At 37.4% G+C, this 20,637-nt stretch overlaps 1 protein-coding gene and 1 long non-coding RNA gene across 2 annotated transcripts in view; both read right to left on the bottom strand.

Annotated features, from left to right (window-relative positions):
- LOC127446820 (ephrin-B3-like) overlaps positions 1-20,637 on the bottom strand; it is a 108,983-nt gene that overhangs the window by 26,882 nt on the left and 61,464 nt on the right. The gene's annotated exons all lie outside the window — the stretch shown is intronic.
- On the bottom strand, positions 11,684-16,729 carry LOC127446905 (uncharacterized). The gene is made up of 3 exons (XR_007898263.1): positions 14,831-16,729; positions 14,529-14,639; positions 11,684-12,075 (listed from the first exon to the last, which is right to left on the bottom strand). It is a non-coding gene; the product is annotated as an uncharacterized LOC127446905 (long non-coding RNA).

Raw genomic sequence — 20,637 nt, 5'->3', positions numbered from 1 at the left:
TCAGATTAGATTACCCCAAAAATTTTATGTAATCTAAAATATTACATTACTGATTGCATTTATTGTCATGTAATTTGTAATCAATACCTGATTACAATTCACAAGTAATCCACTCAGCACTGTGTATATATATTTGAAAAAACTGAATGTGTACTTGCTGTTTTTTGTCTTTGCTGGGCAGCACAGCTTTTTGTCGTTGTTATATTAAGCCTAACCCCATTACTACAGACTAACCCACACCCTACCCCTAAAAGAAAATGTTTTGCATTTAAAACATTTAGAAAACAATATTTGCCTTTTTTATTAATACATTTTTCAATTGAGGGTGTCCCCAAATACCCCTAAACTATAGCTGAGCACGCACACACACACACACACACACACACACGCGCACACACACACACACACACGGAAGCAGCCTCTGCTTGCGTGTGGTTGATCTGTCCTATGTGCTCGATGACATTTTCATTTTTGGCCACTTATTCACATTTCTATCCATCCAAAGAGATTCTGGTCACTCTCTCTCTCTCTCCTTTTCTTTCGATTGACCCCTGGGGTGGCACATGGCTGCCAGTTTCATCTGATGGATCAAACCGCAGACACGCAAGGAACACATACACTACCTCTCACATACACACACACTAAAAAAAACACTTTTAGTCACAACGTTGAATCCAAAACATGCATGGCACCAGCCACCACACACACACACACACACACACACACACACACTGCATGTTTTCACTTCGTAAATGTATGTTATAGCACACATGAGCTGTCTGCATGTAAACGTATCTCTGAGCAGTATTCAGCGATGACTGGTACTGGAGCCGTGCCAGGAGGGCTTATAAACCACTAGCGAGAGTTTAACCCGTCTGACCTCTTAACCATTCCATCTCTAACACTCTTCCAGTCGCTGGCCCATCACTCCATATGAGTAAACACACGACACAAATAAAAATTCCAGCAAGTGTCCAACAGAATAAAGCAGCTTAGAAGAGCAGAGGTCAGAGAGAGAGAGAGAGAGAGAGAGAGAGCGATAAGGTTGATATGAGTTTAAATGATTTATACATAAGCATAAGCGCGTAAACAAATAAAGGATTTTGTGGCTTGTGTAATGAGATCAGACATCTCTAATCCTGTTCAGACTGTCAAATCAGCTGGACTGTATACAGTATCAGCTGTGGGAACTACAGTACTGAATATCAACATAAAACCTAATACACACTAAATCTATTTCTTCAAATACAGTAAAGAGTACAGATGAAGAGGTGAGAGAACACTCCTCTGTGGGAAAGCAGTCACTGAGAAGAAACAATGGTGCAGCATTTAGGCCCAGACATTGAGCCTTGAAGTTCATGTGGGTGGTGCAGGTTTGAGTCCAGCCAGCAACAAACTGACCTCATTGCCACTTTTACTTCCCAAAATTGCTGTAGCTTTTCACTATATAACTAACAAAAATGAACAAGAAATTAAAGAGAGAAAAGCAAACAATGAAATATTATTATAGGTGAAGAAACAAAACATATAACAATGACGCAAAAATATAAGAAAGCAAAATATGACCAGACCAGTAACACTTTAGTTAAAGGGATAGTTCAACCAAAAATAAAAAATTCTCTCATCATTTACTCACCCTCATGCCATCCCAGATGTGTATGACTTTCTTTCATCTGCAGAACACAAACTAAGATTTTTAGAAGAATATTTCAGCTCTGTAGTCCATACAATGCAATGAATGGTGACCAGAACATTGAAGCTCCAAAAAGCAAATAAAGGCAGCATAAAAGTAATCCATAAAACTCCAGTGTTTTAATCCATATCTTCTGAAGCGATATGATAGGTGTGGGTGAGAAACAGATTAATATTTAAGTCCTTTGTGACTATAAATAATTTTTTGGGTGAACAATCCCTTTAAAGCCTGTGTATATAATGCATTCGCCAATTGATGCAGTATTCTCAAATAGTATAAATAATTGTTTTTGTAAATAATTTTAACCAAAGTTATAATACATAAAAATATAAACCAAATTATATAGCAGATAATTACCAAATTATCAAAGTTTACACATTTAGAGAGTTTAATAATGTTAATAAACAAAAATGTGTTTTGTGTTATTTAATCAGTATCACACTTGTAATTAAGCTGTTTTATTGAATATCAGAACGGTTGTAACAGCTGCAGATAAAGCTGATATTCAGTACAACAACATGACTGCAAGTGTAATATCACATTTATGCAACAGTTATAAAAGTTAATTTTGAGTAACTAACATTTCAGACAAAATCCCGCTTGTCCAATCACATTAGTGGAATAGTATTATAATGCATTATAATTGTAGTTGCACTTATTTCTGACAAGATGTGTATTACAAGACTTGGATGTAATATTATGAATACTTTTAAAATGTATTAAGAATATCTATATATACATATATCTATATGAATTATATACTGTATACAGGCTAGGAAAGTGCTAGCAACAGACCTCTCTGGACACTTGCTTTCTAGAGAGCAACCCTTCATTCTCAGACCACAAGCATAATGAGTGGAGCAAGATATAATAGGATACTCTACAGGACCCCTGGGGGTTACACAGGGTCACACGGGGTTACAGTGTAGGTTATTGAGTACAGAAAGAACGTCATCAGCTCTCAGGCACTGCTGTTTCGTAACCTCTGTAAAGTGGTGGGCTGACAGTGAGGAGATGTGGGTCAGCAAGGAGGAAGGACATCCAACCTAACTGGGTCATGTCTGTGGGCAAAAGCATTTGTGAGCAGACCACAGCATGAGTGTGCATATGACTTTAAATCTATGTTTTCTATACAGCAATGAGAGTCTGGATAACTGCTTAAAATTGTGTGGGTTCAATTCAAACAGGATGAGTCATGTGTGCATGAGCCTAAACATCCAATGAATTTTAATTAAAGAAAGAAATGGCAAAGAAAGAGCGAGGGAGGATTGGGGGAGATCAGCGCATTAAACGCAACACTTGTTTCTGGCCACCCTGATCTCTTTAATATCACTCTAAGATCCCAGCAGAGAGGAGGGGAAAGAGTGTGTATTCTACAGAATGGAGCTCTAATCATAGTACATTATTATGTGTGTGTGTACCAAGGAAAACTAGCAAAGACAGTGTTTGGTTATTTGCGTGTGCCAGAGGGTCTCAGTCTCTCTCTCTCTCTCTCTCTCTCTCTCTCTCTCTCTCTCTCTCTCTCTCTCAGATTCAAGTAGCTTTATTGGTATGGTAAAAAGGAGCTTTACATTGCCAGAGCATTAGTAAATATATGTACATACACATCTGTACACATATAAATAAAATGTAAAATATATACAAAATAGTATCAGATAAAATAATGATAAAAATAACATAAAAATAAAAACAGATGGGTTTTGATGATGGACTCTAATCCCCTATTTTGAGTTTTGAGATGCTGTAGAGATCCTTGAACAGTGTGGGGTTTTTTTCTTGCGCTAAGGGAAAGGGTTTGGAAAATGTAAGAAACTTTATGTTGCCAGTGCTAATTCCAATTTAGAGATTGGAGGATTGTTCGAGGGGGTATAGACACTGGCTACCACTCCCTGCTAGGGAGGGTAGAGTCACATGGGGTAACCTCCTCTTGGTCGCAATAATGTGGTTCGTTCTTGGTGGTTGCGAGGTGAGTTGAGCATGGATGCCGCTGTGGATGGCGTGAAGCCTCCACACGCGCTATGTCTCCGTGGCAACACGCTCAACAAGCCACGTGATAAGATGTGTGTTGACGGTCTCAGACGCGGAGGCAGCTGGGATTCGTCCTCCGCCACCCGGATTGAGGTGAATCACTACACGACCACGAGGACTTAAAAGCACACTGGGAATTGGGCATGTGAGAAAAAGGGGAAACAAATCCCCCTCCAAAAAAAAAAGAAATTGGAGGATTGTTTTATCTATCTGTCCGTCCGTCCATCTGTCCGTCTGTCTGTCTCTCATCTGCACTTCATTCTACCGTTTCACTCTATCTCTTTTTCCCTCTCTTTGTATTCAGTTGTTTTGAGTGTATACCCGTAATAGTTCAGTGTTCATTCTGAAGTTGTTTTAGGTCAGCCTCTCACCACCCAAGGGAAGACACACACACACATTTCTCTCTCACTCTTCTTTCTCTTCTTCTCCTTTTCTATACCTCTCCCTCTTTTTTCTTTTTAACCAACGTGGTCCAGTGACACATCATCCTCTGCTCCACCCTGACCCACCGCACAACACACTTGTACACTTGCTAAATTAGTTCTGCCACACGAAACACAACGTCAACTTGCCGCTGACGCAACGCTGCCAAAACATTTGTTTGCCCTCTGGACAACTTTTACTTCAAGAGCAGAGACGAACAAGTTGTTAAGGTGAAGGACAAAAGTGTGCAGGGAGAGAGCAAGAGATGAAAGGAAAAGAAGCAAGTGGGTCAGTGGTCTGATGGGAGGAAGGAGATGGCATTCGGTGAAAGAAAGTGAGAGGGAGAAAGTAAGAGAGATAAAGAGATGGAGAAAGAGAGAAGGAGGGGGTTGCTAAATAAAGATGCCAGAGAGTGAGTAAAACAGAAAAAAACAGGAGACAAATAGAGGAACGGCGAGTTTTGGAGAAGAATTCTCATGGACTGCCCATTTCTGGGTCATGTCAAAGCCAAACGGCAAACAAGAGCAAGTTTGGCCAAACACACGGGAATACGCGGAGACAGCTAAAGTGGTTACAGTGTGTGCTGAACACAATCGAACATCTTAAAGACTGTAATCACATTTCACTGTCATTTTAATTACAGGTTCTAATGAAAGGAAGCAGAACACTGCCAGACGAGCCCAGCAGCGAGTACACTGACAGCAATGTGTGTGTGCGAGAGAGACCGTGCCTATAAGCCAAACACGGAACAGAGTCTCTAAACACACACACAGCAAGAAAACACTTTTGCAAGTCCTCAATCCACTTTGGCCCCTCTGTTTGACAGAGCAGCCAGACCTCTGCACACACACACTCCAACATCTGGAGTACTTTAAGGCTGGATGGGTTCTACAGCCAACCATAATTCACTAGCAGTGTGTGTGTGTGTGTGTGTGTGTGTGTGTGTGTGGAAAGAGAGAGAGACAGAGAAAAACAGAGAGGGAGAGAGAGACCAACTAGGGATAAAATGGTGGCCTTCTGTAAGAGATCCTGTTGAGCTTTCCCACTGGAAAATTTTATCGCTCAGAGGTTGTTCTTTCATATCTCAGGAGGACAAATAGTGTTCTCAGTAATGTTTCATTTAAGTATCAACATTGTCTTAGATGTTTCTCCTGAAATTCCTTAGAAGAAATAAAAATAGACACAAATTAGAAAACTGTTGACATACAGTTACAGTTGAGACTTTCTCTTACGTAAAATTTGTTAAGATTCATACTAGAGACACATGAGATTACTGAATTATTTTTGTCAGGAGCAAAATCTGAGAAGCAGGGGATGTGGGGATAAAATCTTGTACAGTCAGGCCAAACCTTTACTGTGTTTTACTGTAGATTTGAAAAGCCCAGTCTCACACCCCACACCCAATCTGACCTTCTCTTCACACAATCATCAACACCTCCTGCGACCACCCTGGAGTTTGCAGATGACACTACTGTCATCGGCCTCATCCAAGATGCCGATGAGTCTGCATACCGAAGAGAGGTCTTGTGCAGTCAAAACAACTTGGAGCTGAACATGCTCAAAACAGTGGAGATGATTGTGGACTTTAGGAGAAACACCTCAGCATTAACCCCCCTCACCATTCTAAACAGCACTGTGGCAGAAGTGGAGGCATTCAGGTTCCTGGGCACTACCATCTCACAGGACCTGAAGTGGGAGACCCATATTGACTCCATTGTGAAAAAGGCCCAGCAGAGGTTGTACTTCCTTCACCAGTTGAGGAAGTTCAACCTGCCACAGGCGCTGCTGATACAGTTCTGCTCAGCAGTCATTGAGTCTGTCTTCTGCACTTCAGTAACTGTCTGGTTTGGTTCAGCTACCAAATCAGACATCAGAAGACTACAAAGAACAGTTCGGACTGCTGAGCGGATTATTGGTTGCCCCCTGCCCTCCCTTCAAGAACTGTACACTTCCAGAGTGAGGAAAAGGGCTGGAAAAATCACTCTGGACCCCACTTATCCTGTCCACTACCTCTTTGAACTGTTGCCCTCTGGCCGGCGCAACAGAGCACTGAGCACCAGAACCGTCAGGCACAAGAACAGTTTTTTCCCTCAGGCCATCCAGATCATGAACAGTTAAAACTACCCCACTGAGCAATAATTATGTGTAATAACAAGCTTATTCAGTTATATTTGTTTAACATATCCTACCTCTTCTGCACATTACATTCTCTTACACCATCTATATATAACAGATTATATTTGTATATACGTATATTTTTGTGTCTTATTGTGTATTTTTATATAAACTTTATATTCTGGTCACTTATTTTTATACTTTATTCTATTTTTTATTATTTATGTCTTGTTGCTGTATTGTTTGTGCACTGGAAACTTCTGTCACCAAGACAAATTCCTTGTATGTGTAAGCATACAAAAGCTCATTCTGATTCTGATTAAGTGTAAGTCTCCATTTGCTCACCATTTAATCTCACTGGTGTCAAGAAGAAACAATGGAGATATTAAACAGATCTCATTTGGGATTTTTCTTTCCTGGGGGTTGAGCTCTTCGTCCATAATTTGTATATCAAAAGTGCACGAAACCACAAACATTACCATCATCTGGAGAGAGACGGGGGATAAGATGGAGAAAAGAAGAGAAAGAGAGAAAAACAGAAAGAAAGAAAGAGAAAAAGCGGAAATATGGGGAGGTAGCCAGATGAAATAATGCATCTTGACATCTGTGCCTGCATAGGGCTCAAGGGAGAGAGAGCAAGAGAGACGGCAAATGAAAAAGAGGGAGATGGATAGAAAGAATCTGAGGAAATAGAGATGATGGATTGTGAGAAAGACAAAGAAAGTGATAAGATTTGTGTGTTTAAGTATGTTGAAAGTGAAATATGTTTGAGTAGGGCATGCTTGTGTGTGTGTGTGAGTGTGTGTGTGTGTGTGCACGCAGGTTTGGGTGGACAACGAAGACATTTTTTTAGATTACAAACTGGTAATTACAAGTGTATTATGCTATAAATGTGGCTTATGAGGACATTTCTAGTGTCCCCATAATTCAAATCACTTAAAAAACATACAAAACAATGTTTTTTGAAAATGTAACAATTCAGAAAGTTTTTTTGTGAGGGGTAGGTTCTGGGGTAGGGTTAGGGTTAGGGTATAGAATCTATAGTTTGTACAAAATAAAAATTATTATGTCTATGGAGAGTCCTCATAAGGATAGCTGCACCAATGTGCGCGTGTGTGTGTGTGTGTGTGGTTTGATTTGCTGAATGTGACATACTTTCTGTTGTCTGTTTGTCCTCTGTGAATTTGCAGACTGGAGCAGGAATAGACGAATGAGGGTTTGGATGGCTGAAAGGAAGATCTTTTGGCTGAGTGTGTATGTGTGTGAGAGAAAGAATGAAACAGAGAGAGAAAATGTCTTACGATCCATCAACAACAATTTGCTCATGTCATTACATGCGGAGATAAAAGAAATGCAAACCAGCTTAAACTTTGCTCATGACCAAATAGAGCATCTTCAAACAGATAACAAGTCGTTTCAAGCAACAGTTGAAACACTCACCAAACAAATAAACACTCTTGCCACCGACAACAAAAAAATCAATGAAGCTTTACTTGATATAATCCAGGAGTATTGCGAGACAATTCGATTTTTTCAGGGATCCTGGAAAACTCCTCACATGGTCCTGAAGCTCTGATCAAAAACTTTATGATATCAAAACTTAAACTTCAAAAAGAAACGGTTGACAAGATATCCTTTCATCACGTGCACAGGGTTAGCAAACTTACCGGCAGAGGTCCCCAACCTATAGTTGCCAAACTGGAGCACTACAAACAAAGGAGAAGGAACTTAAAGGAACAAACTTTGGTATCAACGATCAATTTCCTAGAGAAATTTTTGAACGTCAGAAGATCCTGTACCCAATTATGAAGCGGCAGAGACTGAATAATAAAAACCTACATGGTCGTTGACAAATTGTTCATAGACGGTCAGCTTTATCGCAGTTCATCTACTACTCCATGGCTATTCTAGATAAGGTTCTAAATCATTTAATAAAATTAAAAGCAGATATCTGCCTGTTACAAGAAACCCACCTTTCAAAATCAGATGAACAATCCCTTATATCTCCATATTTCACTAAAGTCGTCTTCTACCTTTAGTACAAGGCAAAGAGGAATATCTATTTTATTCCATAAGAGACTTTTTGTCACTCTTAACAACACAATAACAGACTCTGAAGGAAGGTACATCATAAGCCTTTTACCCATTCACAATAAACCATTTATAGAGGTTAATTTATATGGTCCTAACTATGTTGATCCCTCATTCTTCCACTCACTTTTCTCACAAATATCCAATTTATCCACCATCTCAGTAGTAATAGTCCAAGGAGATTTTAATACAGTCTTGGGTCCGATTTTAGACTGATCTAGTAAATTAGGAAATTTAAGACACTCAATCAACAACAATAATAAACGAATATATGGAAGATTTAGGTTTTGAAGACAGCTGGAGAGTTAAGAATATGAAAGCTAGAGAATACACTTTCTTCTCACCTCTGCATCAATCATTTCCACAAATTGATTTTTTCTTGTCTAGTAAATCTAGTATTCAAAATATAATTAATACTAAAATACACCCTATAGTATTTAGTGATCACGCACCAACATCACTACATTTTCAGATTGACTCTCTTTCCTTTAAATCCTTCTCCACATGGCCTTTCAACACTTCACTGCTGGAAAATCTGAATTTTGACAAACTCATCAGGGAAGAATGGGCATTCTTTCTTGAAGATAACAAAACGCTTAATATTCCAGCAACCCTACTTTGGGAGACATGGAAGGCGGTAATTAGAGGGAACATTATTTTCGAAAAAAGAAGAATGTAAACTCGAACACAAGTTAGAGGAAAAAAATGTAAGAATTAACAGACATATTCAAATAACCCGGAGCAGAACACATGGAATTGCTTACAAAAATGTACATTTCAGCTTGACAACATTATATATATATATATATATATATATATATATATATATATATATATATATATATATATATATATATATAAACTGTGTATATATCTTCCTCAACAACTGAAGTATAATGAGTTTGAATATAATAACAAATCAGGTAAATTTTTAGCAAATCATCTTCAGCAAAAAAAAAAAAAAAAAAGAAGAAAAATCTATTATAACGACCATCAGAGATTCCGCAGGGAATTTCACACAATCATCAGATTAAATAAACCAGATTTTTCTTATCAGCAGTTTATACTCCTTCAAAAATAATCCGTATCCAACAGATGTTAAATCTTTTTTGGATAATTTAATTTTACCTAATTTAACAAAAGAACAAGCAGACCTCTTAGACTCTCCTTTAACAATCTCTGAATTACATAACGCATTAAATCAGATGCCTAATAATAAAGCACCAGGGCTGCGTTTCCCGATATGATTGATCTTAGCAGTTAAGATTGTTTTCTACGAACGATTTTACGAACATTTGTTAATTTTTACGTGCGTTTCCCAAAACTGCACTCAACATGAACACACTTTAAGTGCTACTTAACAGAGTCGCTGTCCTAGTGACAGTGCTGAAATGTGACCGTATAGTGCTGCTCATCAATAAAACTTCATTATATTTGTATATAATATACTTTTGTAATTTACCTCGCTGGAAATATTGAAAAATATTTTCTTAAATAAACAACTTAATTCACAAAATAATTGTGTTTTGTTTGGCAGAACGATATATTTCTTTTACACAATCACTGCTTTGTTCATCAGATGTGTATTTTAATATTTAGTTTTCAAAATTGCTCTGTGGGTCAATATTGAAGCTTCCAGGATCAGTGAAGACAGCGGAGACCCTGTGTATGGTCCTACTAATGACAACAAGCATTAATTGAATATAACGAGGTTCACCGTGTTATTGCAGAATGCAAAATAAGGAAACGCATGGAGGATACGCTTTAGGGATATTCACCAATCAAAGGGAGATCTGCTCTTTACTCCCAAAAGTGATAACGGTAACAGCAATGCTACACAACATGTGCGGTACTACACAATGTGTGGTGCAGGTGAGAGAGCCCTTAAATGTCATAGAGGATGAGGAGACGAGGATGAGAAGCCAATATATTGTACAGACAATTTTCATGCATGGCAGCAAGTTATTTATTGTTTTCCTTCTCTCTCTGATTGTTACTTTTACAGTTCTCTGCAACAATCATGCCACCACTTTGTTGTTACCAACAAGTCCACAAATAACTTTTATTTATTTACTTATTAATTTATCTATTCATCCAATATTGACTAACCATTTTATGCATTCATTATTATTATTATTATTATTATTATTATTATTATTATTAGCCTTTTCGCTTAAAAAAATAAATAAAATAAAATGTATGGATACTGATATTAAATGAACATAAAGCGTAGCTATATAGGTATTTAAATTGTATCAGGTGTAATTTTGCATTTGTCCTGCAGGTGTCTGCATAAGTCTGTGTCTTTACGATGCTCTTAGCGCTGTACGATTACTCCAGAGCACTCGTAAATCTATGAGCATTTTCAAGTACTACTTAAGTTACGATGCTTTTGGGAAACGAGCCGCAAAACTAAGATGAATCGTAAGATGGATTCTACGATCTACTTAGGCTTAAGATGCTTTTGGAAAACAAGGCCCAGGACCGGATAGATTCCCTGCGGAATTCTTGAAACATTTCTGGCATATGTTAGAGCCATTATTTTTCATAATGGTTACAGCAATAAATGTCAATGGCCAGATACCAGTTCAAATGAATACGGCATCAATGAAACTATTATTGAATCCAGTTCCCTCTAGTTACCGTCCCTTTTCACTAATAAATTCCGATATAAAAGTAATATCCAAAGCTCTCTCATCTCACTTAGAGACAGTAATGCCATCAATTATCCATAATGACCAAACCGGTTTTATCAAGGGCCGACACTCTTCCAGTAATGTAAGAAGGCTTCTCAATCTTATTAGTACATCACAACACAATCATTCCCAGGCATTAATAGTTTCTTTGATGCAGAAAAGGCATTTGACAAAGTCAACTGGAACTTTCTTTTCAAAACTCTACACTGTAAAAACTAAAGGATACTCGAGGAACCTTTAGAGGTTCCTCAGCTTGCCACACTGGCAGAACTCTCTGGAGAACCTCGAGGCACCCTTTCAAAAAGGGCAGTTGTCTGAGGAACTAACAAGGCTTCTTGAGGAACCTTTTCATCAACCATGGTCTGGAACCACATTTTAGAATTAAAAGAGATTAGAGAGCATTTTTTTTTTTTTAAATATGATTACTTTTTTTAATTTGATTTATTTTAAAAGCCTTATTACTGCTTTTGTTACTACTATGGTTACTTATGATTACTGATGTAATAAACAGACTGGAAAACAAAATCAAATCAAATCATTTTTATTTTATAATCTCAAAAAGGAATAAATACATTGAATAAACAGCATAAATAACACAGTATAACAACATATAATTAAGATACAATTAAATAGGGCAAAAAACATCTGAAAAGGTAAATATTCTCAAATCAAGTCTAACATCACAATACAAGGCAATAAAGCACAACTATGTATGTAGAATACAAAATTGTGTGCTTGTAATACAGCATTTAGAAAGGACACTTGAGGTAATTAAAGAGCCGCAAAACCGCTATAGGTAGCTTTAGGCTCTCCACCTGAATTCGCAACAGACACTGCAGAAAAGTTAATGTGCTTTTGATTGGTTATCTGTACTATAAATCAAACAGGAAGTAGGTACTCATAATAATGCCTATACCTAGAGTTATGTCTTCAAGTTCATCAGCAAGGACCATCAACAAACACTGCAATGGTGCTTGCACCAAATGGGTCTCCAGTAATTACCATGGTCGGTGTGGAGTTCTGTGCAGGCTGTTGATTACAAAAAAAGGGATGGGTAAACATCTTAATTACTAAAACTGCACAATATCTGTGACATACTGTTTATTGATAACTTGGTGCATAACACTGTGTCCTAACCAGGCACGATGCGACAGGATTTTAGTGACAAGTAATTTGTCTGTACACACTGAACGCAATTGATAAAGCTCCACAACGCTGCGTAATTTATCACAAATCAAAACCAGTCAGAACAGTGTGTGGGCTGGTTCTCTCTGTCTGCACTCTCTCGCACTCACAAAGCACTGCACAGAGTTAGACATACCTTATTTAATGACTTATGTGATGATCTGCAGTTCAGAAGGCAATCCTTTTTACGCATATCTTTGTGGAACTTGTGGTATTTGTCATATAATATCAATGCTTCTTAACTCCCACTGTCATCCATTATCATGTTTCATCATGTTTGATGTTTAATATATATAAGGAGTGGAAGTTTGGTTCAATGAGACGGAGCTTATCAGCGCAGCGTCGAAGAAATAGAAACCAAGCTATCGACAAAATGCAATGTCGCTCGACGCAGCTGGTTAGAACAGAAACTTGAATTAATATGGAAGAGATGGCTTTTATTGCTAGTTAGGAAACAGTGTAATCCTCCAACTTATTAAACCAGGCAGGTCACGTGAGTCACACTTGCAATCAGCTGACGCTCAGCTGATTATGACGTCTACCAATACATTTCAGACGCTCATCAAAGCGGTTCTATTTAAGTCCTCCATTATACTGAATTCCTTAGCTGCCTTTCCATTGCATGAATGCAAGCTGCACTTTAACACCCTCCTCCATCCCCAGCTCCACCTCTTGCACGGCAGCTTTGCATTTAGTTTTCTCTACATCTGCCTTGTTTTTTTTGCGCTCTAAGGCTACAATTGATTGTCAGTTGAAATTCCGGTCTTCGATGTATTATCGCGCCTTGATCTTGATTTATCAACTTGATATACAGTTTTGGAAGTTAAGTGTCAATTTAATCTATTATGCAATGAAGATTGTACCACGTTGCACTGTCAATGTATATATATATATATATATATATATATATATATATATATATATATATATATATATATATATATATATATATATATATATAGTGTGTGCACTCCCTGCTCTGTCCATGCATGGCTGGGCGGAGAGTTTGCCCAGAACAGAACCATACCGTCAACACCAACAAACTCATCATTACTAAGTCAATAAATACTCTTTCAAGGATTCAAGTCTATTTATTTGACGTAAGTGGTCCTGACTGAAATAATATATCAATAGTGACAGCACACACACAATGTTTCAGTGAGGTGCACACATTCATGCAATTTCTTTTTTTTTTTTATTACATGACAAAAAGCTGATTTATTAAGATGTACAAGCTTACACTAACTGTGTAAGGGATGGGGGGTTTAAAGGAGCAGTTCACCCAAAGAAATGAAATGTCTGTCATATTTTCCTCACTCCCATGTCATTCTAAATCCATATAGCTTTCTTACATCTGTAGATCGTAAAAGTGGATCATTTAATGAATGTCAATAAATATACATAGTGACTCCAAATGGAAGGCTACTATAGTGGCTTAAAAAAGGTATCCAAAACCAAATACACACAGACAAACATACATAGAGACTCACTTTAATGCTTATTAAAGCATGAAACGCTCGCTGAAACAATGCAAGGTCTTCATGTGAGGTGAGGTTTCATGAAAACAAAATGGTGGCCGCCATAATATTACTGTAAAATTGCTTAAAAATCTGTTTGTTTTTCATCAAAACCGATTGGAGTGCTTGGAAAATGATCAGCGAGCCGCATGGAGTTTTTGGGTGAGACTCCTGGGCGCTTTAAGTGTTAAAGTGAATCACAATGGACTGCCATTGTAGTGAATTCAGCTGTCTGGATATTCGTTAAATTAGCTCAACAGAAGAAAGAAACCCACATTTGGAATGACATAGGGGTGAGAAAATGATGGCAGACATTCTGTTTGCTTCAACTAATCCTTTAAGCTATTATGCTGGAGAAAAGCAAACATGACTGTTCAATCTGTAATGTAACATTTCACAGTCAGTGGTGTCCCGCAAATTTGATGTCCCCTCCACAAATCATAGCTGAAGCACAAAGAAGAGGTGTAGCTAAGGATCCACTGGCAAAGTACAACGGTGCTCTTTCACATGCTGAAGAGGCACACGAGGGTACATTTTTTGAGAAATGCAAAACAAAGTAATACTGGTTGGACCAAATCATCACAATTTCAATCCTAGTTGATAGCCAGTTTATGCATTATGGTTGAAACACAACTGTTACATTGTTTCCCCAGCCCAATACATCTTAGTAAACAAGTAAGACCCAATGTGTGCTTACAGCACAGTGGGCAATTAAATAAATATTCCATTCTTAAAGGGATAGTTCACCCAAAAGTGAAAATTCTCTCATCATTTACTCACATTTACCCACTCATGCCATCCCAGATGTGTATGATTTTCTTTCTTCTTCAAAAACAAAGATTTTAAAGAATATTTCAGCTCTGTAGGTCCATGTTGACATCTGAGATGTCCCTATAAAAGTCAAGACATATACAGTATAAAGAAAACAAGCAATAAAGTTATAAAAACCAGCAAGTTTAAAAATTGCTATCTCCTAAACAGTCATTATTAGTATTATCATTACAGTAGGCAGGATAAGAGAACTAAATAAAATGGAAGACTGGTATACAATCAAAAAATACAGAAATAAATAAGTTACTTACATATTGTGCTTATACTGTGAAGACCAAGAGCCTTTAAAATTTGCTACATAAGTAGCCTTCTAGTTGTTCTGAGGAGGAAAAATGTTAAAATTGATTACAGTCACAACAATAGAAAGATAACATTTATTGACAATAAAATGCGTTAGAGAAAAAAAAATAATTAGAAGGAATGAGGACACCTGCAGTATGTTATCAGGAAAACCTGAGTAGAACTACATCAACCACCATTTGTACATAACAGACTCAATTATTTAGCGTAACATGGGAGACAAACGGTGATGTGGAAATTAAATTAGAGTGTTATATTCGCTAAATGAGAACACACAGATATTCCATGAGTTGTCATTACTAAAAACCATGGTCAATATATTAATAGTTGTCATTTTGTCCCACAAATTAAATTGGTTTTGTTAGCGTCGTGGCTAAAACTTCTCAATCATGAATATCCGAATAAAACGGTATTAAAGCATAAAATTAATAATAGAATCAAGCATATATATTTATATGTGTAGGTTTTAATATAGTGTTTAGACAATATATTCATACACTTTGGAAGGTTCACTAACCATTAAAGAGAAAGTGAAGCCGTCGAGTCAACCAGCCATTAAGAATGACTGGCAGATTGGGGTTTTCTCTTGCATGGGAGAACGGCAGCTGCAGCAAAATCCCCGTCCATCAGCATCCTCCTTAGTATAGCAGAGGCATTACAATTGGCTAAAACAGAATTAATTGAGCCTAAAACAGAAGCTGATGTATCTTAACTTCTTCTTTTGTTTCTTCTTCTTCAAAGTTATTCTTATATTCTTATTCCATTTTAAATTATTATATTAAATTATTCTTTGAGGATCGTGAGGGATCTTTGAGGATCGTGAAGAACCACTTAAATGTTCACAGATCTTACAGTAACCCCTTAAGGAATTTGAGTTTCTCCAGTCACCTCCTAAAGCACCCTGAGGTCTCAGTGTAATGAAGAAGGTGACTCAAGAATCTTAAAGCTGAAGCAAACCCATAAGTTCTTACAAGAACTCTAAAACTGTCAATGGCTCCCCAAGTAACCCTCATCATAAGGGAAAAGGGTTTGATCGAACCCACAAGTTCTTGTAATAACTCTTAAATGGTCAATGGTTCCCCCATCAACCCCTTCTTTGAGGCACTTTAAATATATATTGAAGTTCCTTGAGTACACAGTAAGGTTTTTGAGGCACCTTTACTTTTTACAGTGCAGATAAGTGGTTCCCAACCCTGTTCCTGGAGGCCCCCCAACACTGCACATCTCCCTTATCTGACACACCCAATTCAGGTTGTGGAGTCTCTACTAATGAGCTAATGAGTTGAATCAAGTGTGTTTGATTAGGGAGATTTCCAAAATGTGTAGTGTTGGGGGGCCGCCCAGGAACAGGTTGGGAACAACTGATCTAGAGAAATTTGGCTTTGGAAAATCATTTATTCATTGGATACAGGCGATATATAATGCTCAAAGGCATCTGTCATCACTAACGGGATCACAACACAAAGCTTTATACTACATAGGGGAACCAGACAGGGATGCCCTCTCTCCCCTTCACTTTTCACAGTCTTTACTGAGCCATTAGCTGCTGCTATTAATAAAAATCACAAAGTAAAAGGTATACTATCAACAAATTCGGAACACAAAATCAACTTGTATGCGGATGATGTCTTACTCTACCTCCAAGACCCGTTAAAATCTTTGACAGAAGCATTTAATCTCATAAGAGATTTTCACAACTCTCCGATAATACTATAAACTGGACAAAATCAACAATACTATTTTAGCAAGTGGGAACAAAGTGGAATAACACACTTCCACCATCTCCTCCATGATAACAAATGTATTTCTTTCGAAGATTTATCATCCAAATTTCGAATCCCAAACGGACATTTTATTCAATATTTACTAATATAAAAAACATCAAAAACAAAATAAATATTACCCTCAACACACTTGATGTCAAACAGATGATGAATTTTTCATCCTCTAAGCAAATATTATCCAAATTAAATAGACTGATTCTCAGTAAATGGGAGTCAGATTAATCTTTTTCTCCTGACCCAAACTTCTGGAGTCAGATTTGTAAAAATACTTTTTCAATGATTAAAAATACAAATTTACAACTTATTCAACATAAAACTATTCATAGAACACATATTACACAATACTTGAAACACAAAATGGGTTTATCTAATTTAAAAACTTGTACTCAATGTAATCTTAATATCCCTGATGCATACTCACATGCCTTATGGTATTGCATACCGGTACATAATATTTGGGCAGAGGTAACCGATAAACTTTCTTCTATCATAAAGTCCAAGATCCCTCTCTCCCCTTTTCTCTGTGTCCTTGGAGATTTATCAGAGCTTGATTCCACATCGCTTTGTACTAAGCCTATATACAGCTCTAACAAATGCAAAGAAAGCTATTTTACAAAACTGGAAAACTAAAAAAATCATTAAGCATCAATCTGTGTTTTCACTTCTTGAAATGTCTGTGTTAATGTATCACATGACTCACACGTGATTGTGAAAAACATTGTTCCCCCCATGCTTACTGAGGTGCACTTGGGTACATTGATCTGCAAACCCTTTCTGTCAGATGAGATTGCATGCCCCTTGCAGTATTATTCAATATATATTAGTAATATGTACAGTCTACACATGATGACAGGTGTCTGTACATATGTATGTGTATGTGTGTGTGTGTATATATATATATATATATATATATATATATATACATACACACACACACTGGCGGCCAAAAGTTTGGAATAATGTACAGATTTTGCTGTTTCGGAAGGAAATTGGTACTTTAATTCACCAAAGTGGCATTCAGCTGATCACAAAGTATAGTCAGGACATTACTGATGTAAAAAACAGCACCATCACTTTTTGAGAAAAGTCATTTTTGATCAAATCTAGACAGGCCCCATTTCCAGCAGCCATCACTCCAACACCTTATCCTTGAGTAATCATGCTAAATTGATAATTTGGTACTAGAAAAACACTTGCCATTATATCAAACACAGTTGAAAGCTATCTGGTTCGTTAATTGAAGCTTAACATTGTCTTTGTGTTTGTTTTTGAGTTGCCACAGTATGCAATAGACTGGCATGTCTTAAGGTCAACATTAGAATATTAGAAACAGCTTTCTCTAGAAACTCGTCAGTCAGTCATTGTTTTGAGGAATGAAGGCTATACAATGCTTGAAATTGCCAAAAAACATGAAGATTTCATACAAAGGTGTACACTACAGTCTTCAAAGACAAAGGACAACTGTCTCTATCAAGGACAGAAAGAGATGTGGAGGGCCAGATGTACAACTAAACAAGAGGATATGTACATCAGAGTCTCTAGTTTGAGAAATAGATGCCTCACATGTCCTCAGCTGACAGCTTCATTGAATTCTACCCGCTCAACACCAGTTTCATGTACAGCAGTAAAGAGAAGACTCAGGGGTGCAGGCCTTATGGGAAGAATTGCAAAGAAAAAGCCACTTTTGAAACAGAAAATCAAAAAGAAAAGGTTAGAGTGGACAAAGAAACACAGACATTGGACAACAGAGAATTGGAAAAGAGTGTTATGGATCTTAACCTCATTGAGCATTTGTGGGATCAGCTAGACTGTAAGGTGCATGAGAAGTGCCCGACAAGACAGCCACATCTATGGCAAGTGCTACAGGAAGTGTGGGGTGAAATGTCACCTGAGTATCTGGACAAACTGACAGCTAGAATGTCAAAGATCTGCAAAGCTGTCATTGCTGCATGTGGAGGATTTTTTTATAAGAACTCTTTGAACTAGTTTAAGATGTTCTGAAAAAAAAAAAAAGTCAAATTATAATAGTAATTTTTCACATTATTAATGACCTGACTGCACATTGAATGCCACTTTGGTGAATAAAAGTACCAATTTCTTTCCATAAGAGCAAAATCTGTACATTATTCCAAACTTTTGGCCACCAGTGTATATATATATACATACATATATATATATGGGTGTATGTGTATGTATGTATGTATGCATGTATGTTCATGTGTTTGAGTGTGTGGTTGTATATGTGTATATAGGTGAATGTTTATGTATATATGTGTATGCATAAAAAAAGAAGAAAAAAAAGAAAGAAAATGAGACAGAAAGAGAGAAACCATTTTTGGGTCTGTGTTTATGTAAAGGACTAAATTAGTTATTCAAGCTTTACCAAAGCCACATTGTTTTAGATGTGTAAGAGTGTGCCATAACTTCACAGAATGTCTGTACATTCAAAAGTCTTTCTAGCAAGTCAGTCCACTTTTGCCATCTTTGGAATGCTCTCAGGAGACTATTTCCAGTCATGCCAGCGCAGCTCCTATCTACTTGAATGGGGAAAGACCGAAATCTCAAAAACGGTTGATCAAGATTACGATCATAGAACGTATTTCAAATCAGCAGTCAAATCTGACAACGTTGGTATCATAAATTGTGATTCTTTACCTCATATTACGCTGACAAACACAATTTCCTAAAGCGCATGCACATTCTCGAGACTGACAGGCGATGTCTGTATCTAAAAGGTGACTGACACTTTAAACTGTAAGGCGGGACTTCCTTTATTCATCCGTTGACCGTTGGGTGCTCAGAGCTTCTTGGTTGAGCGTTCCACTTTCTCCCATTCATTTTCATAGAAGTGGCCCATCTCTGGTATAAGTGTACGCAAGTCTTTAGATCTGAATATGTGTGTGCGAGAGAGAGAGCATTTAAAAGAGATAGATGGAGGGTTTGTGGTCTAGGGAATATCCCGTTTTCCTACACACACTCGCAGACACTCACATACACACTTTCTTTTTCTGACTGTTTGTCATTGGCAGTGAGCAGCTCTTTCTGAAACACACTTCCCTCTGAAGAAACACAAACATCCACATCAACAACTAACATCTATCTCACAACTTATTGTTGGAAGTCAGATTGATTTTAATAACTTGGTTCATTTGGATGGTTTGTTTCAATAAACCGCTTAAAAAAAAAAAAAAAAGAATTCACAAGAATTCACCGATTGGTTTATTTCCCACTGAGGAACTATTGTATACACACATCACGCACAAAAAGAAGTGATTAGTAAAACAACATTTTAACTTAATGTTGGGAGATTCATTTTAATTAATCGTGCTTGTTTGGATGGTTTGTTTCAATAAACCGACTCAAAAAACAAAGAATTTATTTGTTTGCATCATCACTCAAAACTGTTTTTCACTCCCAAAGTTCTCCCTTACAGTTGCATGATTTACAAATGTTATGCAAGTAGCTTTGACTGAAACATTAGTAGAAACTGACTTAAAATAACAATTTGTTCACAGATCTCTATTCTAACTTCCCCAAATGCAACCCATGTCCCACAAAACTGGCAAAGGTTTGTCTGTCATACCTTTCCGCTTTTCCTTAATTTGCCTCGCCTGAGGAGTTTCCAGACCCCTTTCGTTTAAGAGCAGTCTGTTAGCTTGTGAAGATGGTGGATATACACACACATACACAACACACAGGGTCCCTGCCCCCCATTATCTAAAACAGCTTTGTGTTTGGAGTGTAGGGCACAGGGATTAAGTCAGATCTATAACCGTGAATGGTGGAGTGTTGGGTTCCTCTCTCCCACAGAATTAATTACCCTAATTAGACTCCTTAATTGCATGCATTACAATTCTGGTTTCAGAGGGGAGGAACAGGCTCCACACACACTGAGCAGAAGGTGCGATGGCACCAACCCAGCTGAGACATGCATCTTCTACTCCATATTAATAAGACTGTTCACACAGCTGTAA

This window comes from Myxocyprinus asiaticus, chromosome 1, assembly GCF_019703515.2.
Source record: "Myxocyprinus asiaticus isolate MX2 ecotype Aquarium Trade chromosome 1, UBuf_Myxa_2, whole genome shotgun sequence".
NCBI lineage: Eukaryota > Metazoa > Chordata > Actinopteri > Cypriniformes > Catostomidae > Myxocyprinus > Myxocyprinus asiaticus.
This window is presented reverse-complemented; position numbering and strand designations above follow the sequence as displayed.